The 21,198-nt window shown below is 37.2% G+C and overlaps 1 protein-coding gene across 1 annotated transcript in view; it reads right to left on the bottom strand.

Annotated features, from left to right (window-relative positions):
• The window catches only part of NALF1 (NALCN channel auxiliary factor 1), a 496,478-nt gene that overhangs the window by 90,100 nt on the left and 385,180 nt on the right, over positions 1-21,198 (bottom strand).

Genomic DNA, 21,198 nt, shown 5'->3' on the forward strand with positions numbered 1-21,198 from the left:
CGATATATACTATGAATATTGTTTGTGAAAAAAACATGTTTAATAATAATTTGTTTAAAGAAATGTAAGGCAACAGCTCTGTTTTGCTGTTTAATACATGTCCTTATTCTGCCTCTCCCCATACACAGAAAGACCTACTTCTGGTATTCCCAAAGATGAAGAAAACAAAACACCAGCTACTGCACTGCATAGCTTCCTATTATCTCATTGGTCTAATCTCTTTGGTTAAAAGGTAAGATTTCTGCTAAGACTAGAAGAATCCTCAAGTTTTCTATTGGTGTGAATTCTGTGGAAAAAAAAAATAATTGAGAAATGCTTTAGGGCATTTTTTGTCGGGCTTCATGAGAATCCACTATTTCTGCATGCCTGTAGATCCACATCCATCACATACATTTCAAATTTCACTTGTTAACGTTAGGGTAATATACTTATTAGGAGAATAAAGAAGAATTTATACCACTTATTAATCTATATACTTTACTGGTAATTCTGCAACGAGAACAAGAAAGAATAAAAGGAGAAAGAGGTGAATGTATAAAGCTCTTTGCTTACTTGTATTTTTGAAATAGAGAAACAAGTCTTCAGCATTCTGAAGGTCAAACCCCCTAATACTCAAATAAATTTAGCTGCTATAAATCAGACATACACATACAGAGGTAAAAATAGGAAACCAGCACTGACATGTATGCAATTGTATCATTCATTTTACCTCTGAACTGAAGGAAATAATTAGAAAACATAGAGAAGGATGACAGAAGTCATGGAAGCACTTGAAAGAAGCATATAATGTAGAAAAAATTCAAATAATAATGTAAGTAGCCTGGGAACAGGTGGGCATGAAGTGTCATTGGTACAAATGATATCAATAAGTAACTCAAAAAGTAACTGTGAGGTACAGAAAGTGGGTGAACCTGATAAAATTAATTTTTGTTGTCCTTATACTAACCTTCTCTGAAGATATTATTTGCAGTAGAAAACAAACAAACACAAAATTACTGTAATGGGAGCATTTCGACAAAGATACCTCTACCGTTGCTGTTCATGTATAAGTCACAAATGTTTCATGCGAATTGTTAATCATCTTTGAAAAACAAACACCATAGAAGTGGCACATGGAGGTGGCTGTGATAATTATGTATCTACTTTAAACTGCTGTTACTGTAATATCCCAAGCAGCTGTTAGAAAAAAAATAACCAATTAGGGAAAATAACCCTGTGCTATAGGACAAGCAGAAAGTAGAATATAAAATTATTATCCTATTAACTTTCATTTGACTCTTTCTTTGGGGGCGGGGGGTGGGGGGTTGGGGAAGCAAAAACCTAAAACCCTAAAGAAATATTTATGGGTGGCAAGTATTGTCATGACACAATTGTGCTAGATCAAATCAATATCAAATGACTTGTGTTAGTAAACAAGGCCTTTCAGTTTCTCCTTCACAATTCCTCATGCTCTCCACTGAAAGTTCATTAGGTCTCTGTCCTGTATGCATCAATATGCAACAGATCTTTAGGATATTAGAACTTCCAACTTTCCTTTAAAATTATTGATAAGATCCTGTTGATTTCAGAAGAAACAGGATCCAACTTTAAAACATTTTATGATATATAGTTCTAGTTGGAATACCTGTTACCAAATTAATCAATAATTTAAAATATTGTATTATTGCTATGGGAAAAATACAAAAATATCATGCTTGACAACTTAGGATTTCTGATCAGACAGGTTTTATAGTACTATTTATATTTCCAAAAGGAATAAATACATAATTACATCCTGCATTTTTCTGTTTTAATATTTGGATATTATGGCTTATGAAAATTTCTACCAATAAATCTATCATATGAATGTTGATGGATAAACAATCCAAAAAGGTAGCAGGCACAGAAAAAGCATAGACTAATGACTGCTTATGGTCAATATGTAGATTTGACTTGCTTTTGAGCATATCTTAAGTGTGCTTTATCCAAACAGTAGCACCGTTCAAGCATTTTCTGAATGTTGTAACAGAATATTGCTAAAAGGAGTATTGTAAGATATAAGGCATCCATTTAGCTTTATTTTGTCCTGTGAATCTTGTACTCTTTTTTTCCTGCCTGTAGGGAAAACACTATATCCATGGAGTGGATAAAAACACAGGAAAATCTACAGGATTAATTTAACAGATAATTTAACTGCTATAATATTATTTTTTTTCTGTGGCAAAGTGCTCCTTGCCTTAAGCATAACATAATCTAGGTGGCCGTTACTGTCAATGTGAGAGCAGGAATATTATGAAAACAGGACTTCATGGCTGGATTCTCAAAATCCTAAGATCTAGATTCGTTTGAACTAGGACTTTAAATGAGACATCTAAGTAACATTCCTTAGGTGAAGAGAAAGAAATTAAAAGACACATAGATAAATTAGTTCAGCCCACTTAAGATATGTATGACTCTGAAGATGGATTAGATAGATTTGTGTCTAAGTGCCTTGCAATAAAAAAATCCATAAATCTCAATACATTTGTTATTACATGGAGTCAATTAACACTTATGTCACATAGTCTTGCTGGACCAAATGCTGAAATTTTACCCTATTTATAGTTATTTTTTCCTCAATTACACATCCTTTGAATTTAATATGAGGTTGTCCAAGTAAAATTGAGTCAGAAGAGTAACATCTGCAGGATTTGCAACACTGATAGCAACCGCACAACATTTCTGAGAAGCAGAATTGCTCAACTGATTTGATCTTAATTTAAATAGAGTTGATTATGTAAAAAAAATATTCATTTCCTCTCACTGTTTCACAGACACAAAACCCAGCATTGATAGGTGTCTTAGAAAAGGAAGAGCATGCTTTTCTTTCTGTTTTTCTCTGTTGTGCTCACTGTGCTATTGTATTCAAGAGCAGCAAATAAAACATGACACAGTACAATATTTGTATTGTCACAAAACAAAGATTGTTGTGGTACCCATTCAAGTAGGTCTCTCCATGGCCAAGAAAATAGTTTGTAGGGTTAGAAATTGAAATTTGGATACCAAAGGTTGATGGATTTAAGCTGCTTGAAAGACATTCACTGACCCTTATGGAAGTCCTTTAGTAAATGAGGATTTCAAACTGTGCCAAAGTTATTTGTCACTGAAAGTAGGAAACTTTCATTCTTTTTCTTCACTTACATGAAAAGGTAGTAAGGAAAAGTACTTTTGTCTGTAGCATGAACTCAAGAATGATGCAAAATGAAAGTAGAAGTCTTACAAAAAGCTGAAAGCTGAATAAATATGAAACACTACAAAATTATGAAAGATTATAAATTTTGAAAGAGTAACTTCCAAAGGAGGTCTACTTTGATAATCTCTTCCCTGTTCTAAATTAATCAGATAACTTTGCTATTTTTTTATAGTTGAAATGTATTGATTTATGAATCAGGAACATAGCAAAAAACATAGTTGAATTTAGATGGACTTCCACGTTAGAATCTGGAGTCAGTCCAGAATCAGGACTGGATCTGTCAGTATGTCTAAGCCCAATAAACCCATCACAGAAATTGATGAAGTTCTCTGAACTAATATACTTTCATCCAGCCCTACAGTATTACTGAAGTGTTAAACAGAGATGAAACTTAGAATCAACATTGCAACACCTCCCTTTTCTTCCTAGAAGATTCAGCTCCGACTTTTAGTCCCCCATTACAACACAGGTAATAAATGTTCAATGTATAAATTGAAATAAATCTGGAGAAATTAGGATTTTGTTAAAAGAAACAGTCAAGTGTTCATGTTCCGTAGATCTCTCAGAAGAAGTGCATCTGAGAAATATGGTGTGTTCTTAAAAAAATATACTAGAAAATATTTGTATGAGTTATAGTATACACTCAAATACATTTCTGTTAGCTTATTGAATGAATGTACCTCAATATGATATTGAAAGCTGGTTTAATTACCCAAATGTAAAGCTAGACTATTTCTCTGTTCGTGTCTTCAATACTGAAAACCATTAAAAGAAAGACATTTGGGAACATCCAAAATGAAAATTCTTTATCCTGCAATTCTGCTTTTATAGTTCACCTAAGTTGTTGTTCCAGTTTTTCTACCCCTTTACATCTTTCACTACACCTGTGTGGATGGCACTTTTCTGCTAGATAGCAGGACTTTGTGTTGCAATGGTATGATAGTTAAAAAATAATGATAATATGTTTTGTATGGCTGAGACAAGATAGAGCTTATATTCATGTTTTAGTGCATGGAATCTTCAGAGTTTCGGAAAAATAGGACTAAGCACCTTTAATTTTCTGTTTACCTGAACTGTACTGAAAAGGAGCTTCATACTTGAGAAGTGTTGCAAATGAAGTCTTGTGAAGGCAAAGAATTTCTGGATTATCTAAAGATCATCAGAAATCTGAAAATAAAACCTTGATTCAATTAGCAAACATAAAATAAGCATCAATACTTCTGAAATCTATTAGAAGTTTTTCATCGACTCAAAATTATCTAAAAATCTATGTGATAATTATATTCCCTTTCCTGTCTGGATCATTCTTCATATTTTCACTTAAGTATAGGATTTTTCAGTAACTATACTAACACTACTATTTGAGAATGTATTTGCTTTCTGAATAACTTCTGGATATTTGTATAAAAACTACTGAACGTCATCTTTCACAGTGAATATGAGACTGTTCTGAATTCAAATCCTATGACAAGGAACAAATATAATGCTTAAAACAAGAGGGAGGGGGGGAAATAAATTATGAACATAATTCTCCCAAATATACAAAAAGGCTTGTATGAAGAGCTTGATCTTATGTGCCATCTGTTCATTATTCTGCCTCTCCATTGAATGGAGTTGCAACTGTGACTTTCATTACAATGTGTATTCTGATTCCATAGAAAACCAATAAAATTACATACTGTTTACAAAGGGAGAAAAGCCTAAGTAAAATAAGCACTTTTACAATTTAGGAAGAAAGATGATGCTTAATATAATCCCTATATCACAATTATTTACTGTAATGAGCAATGGTATTGTGAAATGCAGTTTATCAAATAAGTAACTTTTGTTGGAAACTCTACAAGAAATCAGTGACAGAACTGAGCAACTAGCTGGTAAGATCAAATTGTTTGCAATTGATCTTCCCAATAAATTTGGGTAATACTGGGAAAAACTAATGGAGTTTTAAGTTGAATTCTTTGCTAATCTTTGCTAGAAGATGATAGAAAACTTCCAGAGTTGTTTGTTTAATTCTATTTGCATTTTAAAATACAATCTTCCCAACTACTACAGAAAGATTTACTGAGGCACTGTAATCTTTCATAGATTACACATATAGATGAACTAATGTGCCTGTATCTGAAGTTAAACAAGCTTTCTTAAGCCCCTGTTCTGCAACAGAATCCATACAAAATGATCATTTCACACTCACTGCTTCTATCATATTACTAGGCTCAGAGTACTGTAATTCGTGGACTAATAATTCTGTTGAACTATAACACCACTTTATTGCAAAAAGTAAATAGTGCAGTGCTGTGTCTTGTGGTTCCACTCATCCAACTTTTTCCAAAATTGCTAAATACAAAATAAGTTATAAAACAGAACTATAACAAATTCATATATCAAGTTGGTGGTAGTTCTAAAACCAGTGATGTGTCTGAAGCGGGGATCCTATTTTCCAGCTATTTTTGACATGTCTGTGAGGGGAGTTCTAAGATAAGGTTACCTGTGGAATCGAAAATGGTACATCAATTGTCTCAAAAATAATAATTACTTTTATTATCAAAGAGTTTATTTCCTGAAAGCACAGATGGTGTCAACATGCTTCAGTAGCTGTCTTTCAGTAGCTGAGAACAGAATGAGATTGCAAAGTAGTGGAATAGATCAAGTATAGAGAGCTAAGCCGTGCATTTTTGATGAACAAAATGCCCTTTTATTTCATTAAAATCAAGGAGAAAAAAAGCTCAGGTTCTTTCTTTTCATTGATTTAATTTAGGAAATTTTATAAATAAAACTACTTTTACATGGCAAAAGGTCCTAATACTTTTACATTTTTCCAGATGTTCTGAGACAATAATTATTGTTTAAAGCCTGAGTTTAAAAATAATTTTGCTGCCCCTAAAACTCTTCTCAGCTTTCTGGATGTTTTCTTCAATCATATATCCTATTGACTCCTTCACTCTCAGAACTGGGATGGTTAAATCCTTGTTAATAAAGCCTATGAAAGGAGCAGATATTGCAGCTGCATATAATCAGGCATGACTCTTATCTAAAGATAGTGGGGTTCAGTCTCAATGGAGTTTTATAGACCTCAGTAAAATCTTTGAGGTTATGGCTTAACAGTGACATCCAGTAGCAGCAGAGTGCCATGGAGGTCTAAGAGAACAGATCATACAAAATAAGAACTGTGTAGGTTATTAATTTCTAAGGTAATAATAATAAGACCTAAATGTTTAATTGTTATAAGGTGAAAAATGGACACGGTTTTCCAAAGGACGTTGTTATTTTGTTCTATATCCCATTTCATGAAGTTGCTATTGAAGGTTAAGGACCATGCTCATTTCATTTATCTCCTGTGTTATGTCCAAACTGGTGCAAAAGTGAACTGAAAAAGCACATTTCTTGGAAGTGGGTCTTGGTCATCCCCTTCACCTGCAAGCTTATGTTTTCAAAGTACACAAAAACGTCCCACTGAAGCAGCCCTCAGTGGTGATTTCTGTAACTACTCAGACCTGCAGAGATAAGCATGTAGCAGCTGGGGCTGAGCAGGAACAGAGGCACAGGATAAAGTTGCAAGGTCCTTTACAAAGTCATTAACATTTTTTTCTCTTTTCCGGTATATAACAGATAAATATTTTTATGTTAGTAAAATCATCTTAAAAATAATAAATCTATACCATTCTGGTTTTATATGATACTGTACTCTTAATTTTCCTCCTGTTATATGTGAATGCATACAAGTGCACAGACACATACACACAAAAAGCAAACAAATCTACTAATAAATTAACATCCTCACCAGCTAAAAAGCACTAGAGCCGCTACCGAACAAACTATTCCATAAACCTCTCTCCACCACACCAACTACGATGTGTAAAACCACAACTGATTTTGCACACCTATCCTTGCACCCCAGGTCCAAATATTAAGCCAGGAACTCCTGTACCTGCATGAAAAGACTTTTTTTCTTATTCAAAACCTATAGGTGCACTGACTTTACTTGCATGACTCTCTTTACAAAACTGTACTTATAACCAACACCTCCCCTTAACCCTTGAATTGAGAGTATGTCAAAAAGCTCTCACAAATAATAAAACCACAAAACTTCTGCTCAAGGTAAGGAAAATATATAAAAACTAGTTTTATGCCCAACATTTGTGCCTGGTTCTAAGATGCTTGTTCATGTAGGGCTTTCAAAGACCTCCCTGGGAAGACTGACTGACAATATGATCCTAATTTAGTTAAGCCAGGATGTAAAAGGACCTGTAAGCAAAAATGTTCATGATCCTCAACTAATCTGACCTGAAAGGCCATAAAAAGTCATTACCAGCCACAGAGAAAATTATTCTTAGCAGTGTTTAAAAAACAGACAGACATTAAAGAGAAATAAGTTAATATGGTTCAGATAAAAAATCAACAGAAAAGGAACAACACGGGGGAAAAAAATTATAGCTGGCACTCCTCTCCTCCCTCTCCCATTACCACCTACCACTTTCCTTTCACCTGCTCTAGCAGATTGCATCCCCCACAGCACCAGAGTTATGAAAAAAAAAGGCCTTTTCACTGCTGGAGGGTATTTGGTCTGTCTCTCTGGAATACGAATGTTGATGCTGTCATTCATGGTAATCACGACAGTGACAAGACTAAGGGGTGAATGATGATGTCTCCAGAAAGTTTGCAAGTGAAACAAAAGTTAAAAATACTCATCGTGGAACGTGTAGATTTTTTCTCTTTTGCTATTGTGAGGTGGTGTTAAAAAGCTGAGCACTGTGGTGAGCAGCATCTCAAGAAACACACCGATGTACAGCTGGACAACAACATCAGAAGAAATAGGGATGTTCAGGTCTCTTCATAAGGACTAACTTATTTCCTTTCATAGAAGTGGTGGGCACAGTGCCTTTACCACATGCAGTTACCATAATTTTTTCCAACAGACTTTCTGAATTAAATTATTTTGCTTTTATGTTGCACCATGGAGCACCTTTTCAGAGACACAGAACCTTTTAAAAAGTATTTAAAAAAATTATTTCTCCTTCATTTTTATGCTGGTAAAATGAACATGTGAGACTTCTCCCAGCTGCTTATAAAATAGTTCATCTGCTGCTTCTTCCTAGTTGGATGGTCTATAGCAGACTCACACCATGAATCTGCCTTGTTGGCCTTCTCCCTGATTCTTACCAGTAACTACTCAATCCTATCATCACTGTCATTAAGCTCTAGACAATCAAAACACTTCCCAACACACAGGGCTACCCCACCACCTTCTCCTTCCTTGCCTGTCCCTTCTGAAGAGTTTATAGACATCCATTGCAGCACTCCAGTTGTGTGAGTCATCTCACCAGGTGATGGCCAGCTATGTCATAGTTTTCCTGCTGGGTAATGGCTTCCAGCTCCTCCTGTTTGCTGCCCATGCTTCATGCACTTGTGTAGATGCACTTCAGTTGGACTATTGATCCTGCCACCTTTTTGGCAGGAGAAGCCCTAATTCCTATGTGACCATTCTCCGGCACTTCTGTGGTTTCTAACGCATCAATAACACTTGTGTCTTTGCTGCCACATGGATCTCCATCTCCTGTCTCCACTGAAACAGGCTGAAGGACCTTGTTTGCACACCTTTCCTCAAACACTGGCATACTGCCCCCAGGCCAGTCTCCAGCGAGCCTGGTTTTATCCCTTTCCCCCTTCTAATCCAGTTTAAAGCTCTTTCAATGCACCCTGCTAACTCCTGTGCAAAGACCCTTTCCCCCCATTGTGATGGGGTACCCCATCTGTTGCCAGCAGGCCTGGTGTCATGTAAACCCACCCATGATCAAAACCCCAACATTCTGTCAGTGACACCAGGCTCAGGCCAGGTATCAATCTTCTGGCTCTTCCTGTCTTCCCTCGTCATTCCCTGCAATTGGAAGAATGGAGGAGAACACTACTTGTGCTCCTGATCCCTTAACTAGTCATCCCAAGGCCCTGAAGTCTCTCAGACTTCTTGCTGCAACTTCATCGCTGCCTACCTGAAAAATCAGGAATGGATAATAATCTGAGGGCTGTACCAGTGTAGGAAGCTTTATCGTCTTTAACCCAGGTCCCAGGGAGTTAGCAGACTTTCCTAAGTGTGTCAGGTCTGCATATTGGGCCCTCTGTTCCCTTCAGAAGGGAGTCTCCTGTGACAAGGGCCTGTCTTTTTCTCTTTATGGAAGCAGTTTTGACACAGGGCATAGGCCAACTTAACCTTGGTTAGGCAAGCTAGGTGAAACATTGGTACTCAGAGAGGAGATGTGCCTGCTGTGCCAGGAACTTGTTCCCACTGCCCTCTATCCCTGAAATCACTGTGTTCAGCCAGGTGGAGAGAGGACAGGGAATCCTTTGCATCATGTGTCCTGTCTGCCTGTCGGGCTTGTCTCAGGGAAGGTAGAGGATGATCTCAGCAGTCTGTCTCTCTCTTGCACTCCCTTGATACTCCTCAGCCTAGTCACATCCTCGCCTGTGTTGTTAGCTTCTAGCTTGCTAGGACAGTGCAGGTCCCTCCCCTGGTTGAAGGCAGGATGTAAAGATATTTCAATCAAATGTGTGCGGGGGTGGGGGGCTTATAAAGATTGCTGCCTAACTTTGCAGTCTTAAACATACATTTAGCAAAAAAGAAAAAAAAAAAAAAAAAAAAAATCCCACCATAGGAGCATTCTAGACTATAGTACATGAACAAAATATGTATAATCAAACATGCACATCAATACATAGTTTCCCCTCATCTTTACTTATTGCTTAGTAAGATAAGAAACACTTAGTAGAATAAGAGTAGAATAATTTTCATATTCATCTTTCTGTCTTGATTTTCTACCTGTCTTAGCAGTTGTCAGCCTGCAGCAGGAACCTCTCAAGTTGTTTAAATGCCTTATGAAATTTGTGGCTTCTTTCCTGATTTGTGGAACCTTTTTATTACATCTAATTGTTTTGTGAGTTCACCCATCTACCTAGGTCAGGCTGTTTCTGACTTTGGCCTAAGCTCCCCATGTTCTGAACAGTGCTTGCCTCTTAAAGATTCTTACTTGGTTTTCCTCCCTATCTGCATTTTTTTGATGAGGCTTCCACCAGCATACCACACCCAGAGGATCACAGACTTTGCTGTTAAGTTTTGGGTAACATTCCATTGTTTCAAAATAAACTCTCCCCTACAGACAGAGAAGGAAACGCTGCCTCTTCTGGGCTTCTGCTAACCCATCATCCCAAGTTGTTTTTAATTACTCTCTCTGGTGTGGAGGGACACAGTGTAGCCCTTGCCAGCAATACTACATGCACTTTAATGTGGAAGAATTGAAAAAAGGAAAAAGCAGATAATTTTGTAATAGCTACCTCATGAAACAGAATCTGTAAATTGTGTATAGACAATTATTCAAATCATCACATCCAATAAACTTATTTGGACTTGATACATTTTTTTTCTCCCAGTGGAACTATTGAGTTCACTGGCATAGGGAGTCCTCCTGGGACAGAAAATTATATGAGATACAGATAATCTCTTTGCAAAAATCTCTAGGCACTTTCGTCTCTCTAAGCTACTTTTATATGATGAGCTAAAATGACTGTGGCACACCATGTTAACAAAACACTCATGGATTTTCATCCTCTGCTCATCTTCTGTCCCAGATATCAGAAGGGAGAATGAAAATAATGCTGTGCATTTTCTCTTTATGGAAAGGCCTATGCATAGTCAGTGTTTGTAATCTACAATACTACTGAGTTTAGCAACTTTTAGATCTGTATTTTGTTAGCATTTCTCATCATCGCTACAAAAGATTTACTGGTCAGAATTTGGATAAAACATTTTACTTTTCTACTGCCATTTAATGAGAGAAACTACATTTATATATATATTTATATAAAGGCATATATATGTTAATGCAAACTGGAACATATAAAAACAGAAAATGGATGGAGCATGACTAGGTTTTCAATCTAATTTTAATAAAGCAAGTTATAACTGACTGAAAGTTAGCTTTCACAGTTGCCATTAATAGGAGTTAATAGTCGTTACTCTGAGATCAAACCTTGCTTGAATCATTAAGACTTCAGGTTTCATATGCTATCATACTGTTTTGCCCTTGAAACTCACTAGTATTGTATAGACCGCAGAATGAATTTTAGCTGGAAAATTACAGGTCAGTGGACTAGAACTAGATCTCTAGTTCCATTTTACACAGAAGTTGAATTAAAAAAAAAAATAATCATAATTTTCCCTCCTCCTCTGTGACTCTTTTATTCGTGGGAGTAGAAAACAAATAATACCTTGGTCTTGCTTTCCAAACAGTAAAAAAGGTGACAACAGCAACAACCATTCTGTTAAACTTTTCCTCATACGGAAATAACTTTGGGATCCTGTAGGCTTCTGCCAAATACCTTTGCTTCAGTGCAACAATAAGGCCAAACGAATGCACCATAGTTAGTCCCTAGCTCAGCAGGAGGGAGCACAGTGTGAGGACACGGACCGGCAAGTGATGACAAATCTTGCGACAGCCCCCAGCTGGTGACTCTGCCCTTCTGACAGAGGTCAACAACAGAGTCAGCAGAGATAATGCTGGCCTGCTTGTCAGCTGCTTCAGCACAAAGTCCTTCGCTGGCAGCCTAAACCGAGACTTCCAGCTTTACATTTACATCTCTGAGGGTGAGAGTTTGTGATAAAGCTGAACCGATTTAATGGCTCACTTCCAGTAAAATTGGCTGTCCCTTTCTCCCATGTCCTCTCATCCTAGATGCCTGCTCCCACATCATCCCTGCTGCTGACTTTGGCACTCATCTGACCTCAAAATAAGACAGTTCAACTTGTTTAACCAACAGAAGTCTAACAAAATTAAAAAAGAAATGGATGCCTAGTAGTATAGGTGGCTCAGAGGAAAGAAAACTGCCTGCAAGTGAGCAAAGAAGGTCTGACTGCTCCCTTTAGTGCAAAGAGTTATTAGATTGGCTTATTCATATTCACTCCTGTGGAGTGGAAATGGAGAACTTGCCTCATACACCGTCTGTGGTGGATAGTTACTGTCACCAAAGAGAAAGAAAACATGCTCGTGGATGATAAGACAACCACAGCACAATCTGCTAGAATTAGTGTGCTGCCTAGGGTTATCCAGTATTCAGATTACATTAGAGTTAGCCATTAACACAGCAGATTGCTGGGGTTTTCCACCACTTCGATCTAACATGCTGCATCCCACTGTGCTACTATCTATAGCCACCAACACTTCTATCCAACTGCTGCCCCAAAAAAGCCAGGTAGAACGAAACTAAAGCATCACTTAGGTTTGTGTATGCTGCAGTTATGAAATGCAATCACAACAGGTGCAGGATACTTGAATTAGCTTTAATGCGGCTATCACATCTGTTGAAAGCAGTGAAACTGAAGCAGTATGGCTTCTGCAGGAGCCATGTAAGACTGCCTAGGACCCTGTCTACCTATTCAGTTGTGTTTTGAATGTTTACTGAACTCAAAATATCTGAACACCCCTTTGCATTCACCAAAGCTTAATATTAGCCAAGGAACACTGAAATCAGGCTCCAGATGCAATGCAGATACCACCTGCATTTGAACTTTTCCAAAACTAATTGCTGCTGTTCCCTAAGAGCTACCAAAAAATCCAGAAGCTCCATTTTCAGATTCTCAGAGTTGAATCTGGCAAGGAAAACTTTAGAAGGCTTACCTCTTTCTACTGATTTTCTTCAGCAAACTAAAAGCATTAGAAATAAATGTGCCAATTTAAACCAGCTGATATCATTGGACCAACAATTTCTGACTGTTTTCATGTCTCAGATTATTTCTGTCGGTTAACTGTCATTTGGCCCTTGATTACAAGAGTAACAGAATTATCCTCTTAAGTACAACTTCCTAAATGGAGGAATTGCTTTGCAGTGTGTTTGTTCTGGATGATGCAGATGTGGTTCTGGAGCTCAGAACACAACAGAGTCTGAGTCCTTGGATGCAAAATTATTGCCATGGAAAAAAAGTAACAAGCAACAGGAAACATTATTAAACCTGAGTAGCTCTTAACTGGCAACAAACCCAATTATTTAAGAAATTTATGATTCTCTGTTTTGGACTGTGACCAGGCAATTGAAGCAATATTTGCAGGAAGGGGAGAAAAAGATAATGTAGGCAAGGTTGCTCTAAACCTTCTGTTCAGCTTCTTGAGCTTAAAACATTTCTGTTCTGTTAATTTCATGTCATTCAGATGCTCACTGTGAATGTCAAATACAACCAGAAGCTAGAGCAGATGATTTTCCATTCATACATCTCAGCCTAACCAAATGAAGGACCAAATCCATGTCAAAGTGTCAATTCTGTTTTGCTGGGACCCTGTAAAGAAGTTACATGCATTTCTAGTTGAGTATTATCTCCTAATCCTAGGGTTAATTAGGTATGATGTTGGCACACAGGGCCTGGGTGGAGCTGGAAGTTCCTTCTGGAGGAAGGACCTCATTTGAAGCGATGAGAGTGCCCTGGTATAATTAGAAAACAAACAGTAGAGGAAACAGCCTAGCCCAAGCTAACATGCTTCAGTTAGCTGTCTGCATTTACATCACAGTGAATTATGAAGAAATAAGAGCTGTGCAAGATCAGCCTCTTCATTTTTCTACTAGATTACTCTAGTTAGAGAAAAAAAGACTCCAGACTTCCTGAACACTTTTGTCTTAGGCATTTTCATACCTATATTACAGAAGGGCATGATTCATGTATCCTTCCCACAATGTCTATGTTGTATATGACAACAAGAAACAGGCAGAAGCATACTTTATTTAAAATAAAAAAAAATTCAGATGATTAAAAAATCCTAATAAAACTCTTCCTTTCTTCAAGAAATCAGAGTATTTAGGATTGTCTACACAGGAATATATTTTCTTCCTTCCATTTTAATATAATGAAAAATGCAATTATTCCTTTTTGTTGCTTATGCAACCTGAGTAGCTGAGTATCTTGCTTTATCACTATAAAGATCACGAGACAAACATCATATGGATACAGTACAAATGTTGCTTGGTAATTTTAATTTTAATTAACAGTCAAAAATAACCAATAAATAGCCAAGCCAGGTATACATAAACATCTCTTTGCACTCAAGATGTACAATTTAAAGTCCTAATCAATACTGTTGATGAAGATCTTATAAAAGAAAACCTGCTGCAGTAAGAATCCAGCTCTTTTTTCTGTTCCTGGGTAGCCTTGGGAAATTTTTTTAAAAAATGCAGATGTTTTAAATGATGTTTGTATAAGTATTTGCACCTATCAAATCTTCAGATTCTGTACATAAATATGCTTTGTCTCATGATACATTCTCCTGAAACTGTACTGACAAAAATGTTCACAGAGGTAGTGTATCAGCAGCTAGATACAATAGGAAAGATTGGCAATTTTAAGCTAGTCTGTATCAAAAGTACAAAGCAAAACATCACCGAACAGTAATTTATGTGGCTTCTATAGGCCAGTAATAATTATCTTCTCAGCAAGTAGTTTCCAAACCTCCAATCTTTTTTCCTTTAATATGTACAATGTAAATAGAAAGTTGTATGAAATAGAATACAAATCCAGGCATGCTTGCTTTAGCAGCAATGGAACTTCATTTAAGCCCTCATTAATGAAGCTGCTTGTTTCCCTGGTGTGTTGCTGCTTCTCATCTTCTTCATTATTTGAAACCTTTTTTTTTTTTTTTTTTTCCATTACTTGCCTCCTGTATTCTTCTTTTAACCAGTCATCAGATGTTCCTATAGAAACATCTCGGGTTTTTATCTGACATTATTTTTTCTTATACTTTTATACATTTATTCTTTATAATTTCCACATTTGTCTTATGTTTCTAATCTGCTACATTTTCACCTCCATATCTCCATCAAAAACACTTTTTCTATAATAGCTGACTTATTTAGAGATGTAAAGACATAGTTTAATTATTTCATTTCAGTTTTTGACAAGATGACAATAAGAGCTAAAAGTGTTAATCCCAGGCTTTCAGAGCCCTTGCAAAATTGAACGTTAACCATGGACAATAAAACAAATCAAAGAATAACGTGCATAAAAGCTCACAATTCACTTAGTACTGACCTGCAACAATCAAAATAATAATAGAAAAATGCAGTTGTAATGAGCATAATATTTTAACTAAGGGAATAATTTATCATTGAAACACTGTAACAAAGCATGTGATAGATTCTGCATTGTTTGAAATTCTTTATTATTGAGCTACTAGCATTTTAAAGGCTATTTCAGCTAGAAACCTTTTAATGAGTGGTTTAGATGCATAAATCGCAGGAAAACCTCAAATGTTCTTAAAACCCAGGCAAGAAAGAAGTCAAAAGAGGAAGTCTTGCAGGCAAAGCATTCACTGAAATTACTGTCTTTAGAACAGTTTTCTTACAAAATCTAGGAAAACCATCTAGTGAACGTAGAGAAAAGTTATTGGGATTTAGCAGGATTCAGGGATTTTCCAGACTCCCAAAACAAGTGAAAGAGGTGTTGTAAGTATAAGCTGTTTCTGGGAAGGTATGGTGAACAGGATTTGGAGAGGGCGTTGGTAGAAACAGGCAGATGCTACAGTGGCAGCACAGGTGTTTCTTGGAATACCATTCTCTGCCTGCCAGCCTCCAGATAGTTTTACTAATGTTTTGTATTAAAGAAGCAGACTGACAGCATAGATTACAGCTGTCAGAGGTGGCCTTTGTCTTTCTTGTTGCTGTAGGGCCTGTTGGAGGGTGATGATACATTAAATATCTGCTGGGAGCTTATGTCATTAAACAATATGTATAATACTAAGGAGGAAAAACTCAAATATATTGGTAAAAGGGCTATGTAGTTGCCTTTGTATGCTATAATATTCAGGATTTATACACAGATTTATTCACACATGAAATTATGCAGCATATTTTTTGAGGCTATTGTCTTTCCATTGTTTTTATTAAAAAGTTGGGATTATCTTTAAATCTTGGCACAGTCATCTCTCTAAGGGTATAACAAGCACTTTCTTGTTGCTCAGCGACTCAACCACCACTACAGCATAATTGCTAATAAAGTTCAAGGAGAGTTTCTGTTAGATACTAATAAGTAATATGAATTTATCTCCTACCAGATGTTTTAACAGCAGAGGCTTCACTGTCTTCTGAAATTCACTAATATAGCAGATTACGTCACCTAAATAGATTTATTTAAAGAATGTACTATTTTACTGAAACAGTCATCAAAACAGCTAGCTAGCCAAGCACTAGATTTTTAAGAGCATTTAAGGACAGGAAGACGCAAACAAGCCTTTAGGGTCTTTTGGGTGGTGGTTTGTGTTTTTTTTTTTAATCATCTCATTCTCCATCAGAACAGTGGATATCAGATTCTTCATGGCAGGAGCAGTCAGCCGATGAGTTTTTAAACTGCTCACAAATAGCTTGCTTACAGGACCCTCGGGTTTCTCCTCTGCTGACATGGTGACACAGTCAACAACAGAGCTGAGCTGGCACAGAGACCTCTGGGTAGTTTGAATATTTGGCTCTTTATCTCCCACCAGTCAAATACTCCCACACTCCCCAGCCTCCTTAGCTGAGACAGATGTCTTCATGCAGGATTTTGATATATGACACCTGGATCAGGAAGACTGGTCACCTTTGTATTAAATGATTTTCAAAATGCATCCAGAGTCCCAGTATTTCCATGTTCCATGTTTTCCTTGTTGGAAGCATCCTATATTTTATATACAACATCTTGCAAACTTGGTATATTCCCCTGAAGCTACATCACTTTAGTAGTGAGCAGGGCAGGTTGCAGCCCATGTCTGCCCCCCCCCCCCCCCCCCCAGTGCTGCCCTGTCATTGTTCCTATCATGTTTAGAATACACCTGACTTTACTCAAAAAACTATGGGGGGTGGGGGTGGGGAAAGGTTGGCTGTATGTCTGGACTTCATCTGGTTTCATAATGGAAACCGTACAGAAACGAACTGGAGTACTTTTGTGGATGAATTGGTCTTTTACAGCAACAACTTTCTCTGTAAGGTGCTCACAAAGTGGTTCAGGGACCCCGCTACAACTCTAGAAATAAGTTCTAAATCTATGACAACAGTGGTCCTGGCTGCCCCATCCAATATTTCAGTCTGGTGAGTACAATATGACTACATTGGACAGTACCTATATATTCTTATATATGATGTAAATTATAAGCATTCTCATGTCAGAAAACAGTACTAGCACACCCTAACTTTAAAAGGTTATTTTACTTCTGCAAATGTTCACAGGAAAACAATGCTCTCTGAAGAGGGTGCCTTATCACTGTGTTGAGGGCGTGTTTGCCAGTTCTCAATTACATCTCAAATGCAATCTCCCAAAAGTCTTGATTTTCTGTGGACTCAACAGCTCTTGGCTCAGATGCCCTGGGACAGCCTGAGAAATTTGGGTTAAAATCTTTTGAAAAACCCATATTTTAAAGAGAATTTAACAGGAAATATGATACTGCTGTAGGCAACATGCTCATCCCTTGAGAACTCACCTCTGAAATGGGGGAGCCGCTTTTTCTTTCCAGGAAGTTCCTTTTATAGATAGCAAATACCCTCTGCAGAAGCATAGGGTCATCCCATTGCCATACAAGCAGAACCAGTAATCCTTTTCTTTTCATTATTAGAAAGTTTCTTGACTACAAAATACTCCAATATTCAGTCTGAAGTCCATAGATCTGTATTTAACTGCCGTTTTACTTTTTTCTTAAAACAAAGTTTCTAAAAAAGTCCAACATCAGGTTTAAGATTAAGTTTTGCAGACCTCAATGGCTTCTGTAATGCAAATGGCTTTGCATTACTGTGGCTGAAGCAAAACCTCCTCTTAGAAAAATCATCTGCTTTCAGTGAGAACAGATGCTTCAAACTGACTTTCGGTTGAAACAAACTCCTTTAAATCAGGGTCATGTTTGACTGTAGGGCCTCTGAACTGCTTTTCTATTGTGTATGGAGGGAATATCTGGAGCTAAACTTATTTTGAAGCAATGATGTTTTGTTTTCCAGAACTATATTCAGTCTGTGGGGAAATATTTCTAATAACCTAATAATTCTAATTGTTTGGATGAAGTGTTGTCCATTTATCTGAGTAAATATGCATTAAGTGCAGCAGTTGAATGCTGTTGGAAATTTATATTCATGTCATTCTTTTTCTTTTCTTCTGAAGCAATGCTTCTGTAAATGATCCAGGTCCTATCATTTAATTTAAATCATGTTAGATGTTGTGTTAATTTAAAACTAATGCTTTGGTTAAATTGATCAAAATACTGTTGCTCCAATGTCAAATGTTAATGGCCACAATGAAGGGCTCATGTAAGGGCAATACTGTCAGAACCTTAAAAAAAACAAAAAGAGTTTTTGTAACAGACCCTGCAATTTTTGTTTCATGAATCGCTAAGTCAAACCTATAAAATGCACAGTAATGAAAGCAGTATTTTTTGTGAGACAGCAGTAAAAAGAGATACTGTTTTAAGGATATCGTGTAGCTCGCTCGATCCTTAAATAGTTTTGTCTTATCCAAATATCTCAGCTAAAATATCTCAGAATCCAAGATAGAGTTAGAGACAACTACAGTGCCCTGTTGTAAAGAAATTAGTTTGGAAGGTCATACTAGCTTTATCTTGGGGGTAAAAGGACGTGCATGTGGTTTATACAGGAGAAGGCAGTGCACTTTGATCAAAACTTATGTTTTGATCTGCTTTTGTAAATCAAAAATTATATAACTGAAACTTGTTCAGATAAACAAGTTGACTTTTTCCTATTAACATGCTTCTGATATATTTTTGCAAAATGCTATTGAGCTATAACATTTAGAGTAAGAATACCTCAGCTCCTGTTTGAAATGATGCTGTGTGGCCCATAAAGAACAGTATACACCTGAAACAGTGGTACTGTTTCAACAGTCAGACTGAGAAATTCCCTGAGGCTGGACTTCTATTTAGCCAAGGGTTTTTCACAGCACAGTGGGACATTAATTTTAGCAGAAAAGGATGAGTTATTACTCATCCCAAACTCAGTCCCAATCAATGCGCTTCTAAATACCTCAAATTCCTTTTTAATTGCCTTTTTTCTGAAACTTTCATGATCCCCACAGTGGCACTGTACCACAAAGCTGCAAAAGTGTTTGGAATTGGTTTTGTAATAGCGTGTCTGCATGAGCTTGCCCTTGAAGCACTGAAGACCTCAGCATCAAACAAATAATCTTGACAGAAACATATCACAGTGACCAGGTTTTCTTCCTTCCATCCTTCTTTCTACTTAGTTATTTACCATGGTTTTCCACAGAAACAGAAAGCACTTTAAGAAGATCCAGAGTTGCACATTCCTTCTATCTGGCTCATACCTCACAGACCAAGTTAGCACAGGACAAAAAGTGACAGTGTTAAGGCACTTTCTTCAGACAGCCAAGAAAAAGATGTAAAAGAGATGGACTCTTATCTTACCTGACCCAGAGCAGCAGAAGTGTTTTTGTCACTGATCTGGATTAGGAAGCATTTTACTGCTTTACACCAAGGCAAAATGTTGAGATGTCTACAAGACCTATTCCAGGAGTGAGGCATTAGCAATTCTGTAGCCCCTACAGAAGCTGTATGAAGGGACAAGAATAACATCTGCAGTGGCAGCAAAGTTAAATAGATGTATTTAGGGACTCTTTAATTAAATTCAACACTATTTTATGTTTTAAAAAAACAAGTCACAGTTGAATAATTATTTAATTATGCTGCAGTTGATCAAGAAAGTGAAAATAAAATACAGAAGAAATTCTGCAGTCAATTCAGAAATATTTCCAGATGCACAATAATTATAATTTGCTGACATAGAGGGTTTTTTGATAATGTTTTCAATAATTGCTAAGAGTAATTTCTCGTATCAAAAAGAAACAATACATATCCTTAGAAACCCTGACCTCAGTTTACTGCTTTCATTTAAGGTTCAATTCATCTTTATATGGATCTGGAGACTTAGGACATTACCAAGATGTGAATGAAATCTCTTTCCATCCTTCTCTCGGCTCCAAGCAAGGATCAAGTTTAAACATAGTCATATTTCATAACATATTTAGGACTAGTGACATTCACAACCATTCTCTAGAGGTTTTTAGACCAAAGTAAATAGCCCATAAATAGGTTTAATCTGAAGCCCTGTGGTGATGAGCCAGTATATTTCACAACCCTGTTCATAAATGTAGCAAATTGTGTTAGTCCTTATTAAAATCAGAAGGTTGTTATCCCCCCCTCCCCCCTTGTTATTCTGGTTGTTAGAAACCTGTTTCTAGCCTAGATTTATTCAGGACCTGTGTGTACTTATTTCTTTTAGTAGCAGTATTACTTGTGCATGTGTTTCTTCTCACTCACAAGTGTTTATGTCCCTGAAGGATTTACCAAGAACAGCTGTATCCATTTTCAGCTATTCATAGAATCATACATTCACAGAATGGTTTGGGTTGTAAGGGACCTTAAAGATCACCTTGTTCCAACACCCCTGCCATAGACAGGGACAATTTCCACTAGACCAGGTTGCTCAAAGTCCCATCCAGCCTGATCTTCAACACTTCCAGCAATGGGACATCAACAGCTTCTCTGGGCAACCTCTTCCAGTGCCTCATCGCCCGCACAGAAAATGATTTCTTCCTAATATCTAACCTAAATCTGCCCCCTTTCAGTTTAAAGCCATCCCCCCTTGTCCTATCACTACACGGCCTTGTCAAAAGTCCCTCCCCAGCTTTCTTGTAGGCCCCCTGTAGGTACTGGAAGGCTGCTGTAAGGTGTCCCCAGAGCCTTCTCTTCCCCAAGCTGAACAACCCCAACTCTCAGCCTGTCTTCACACAAGAGGTGCTCCAGCCCTCTGGTCATCTTCATAGGCCTCCTCTGGACTTGCTCCAACAGGTCCATGCCCTTCTTCTGTTGGGGGCCCCAGAGCTGAATGCAGTGCTCCAGGTGGGGTCTCACAAGAGCAGAGCAGAGGGGGAGAATCAGCTCCCTAGACCTGCTGGCCACACTTCTTTTGATGTGGCC

Source organism: Falco biarmicus, chromosome 2 (assembly GCF_023638135.1).
Source record: "Falco biarmicus isolate bFalBia1 chromosome 2, bFalBia1.pri, whole genome shotgun sequence".
Classification (NCBI taxonomy): Eukaryota; Metazoa; Chordata; class Aves; order Falconiformes; family Falconidae; genus Falco; species Falco biarmicus.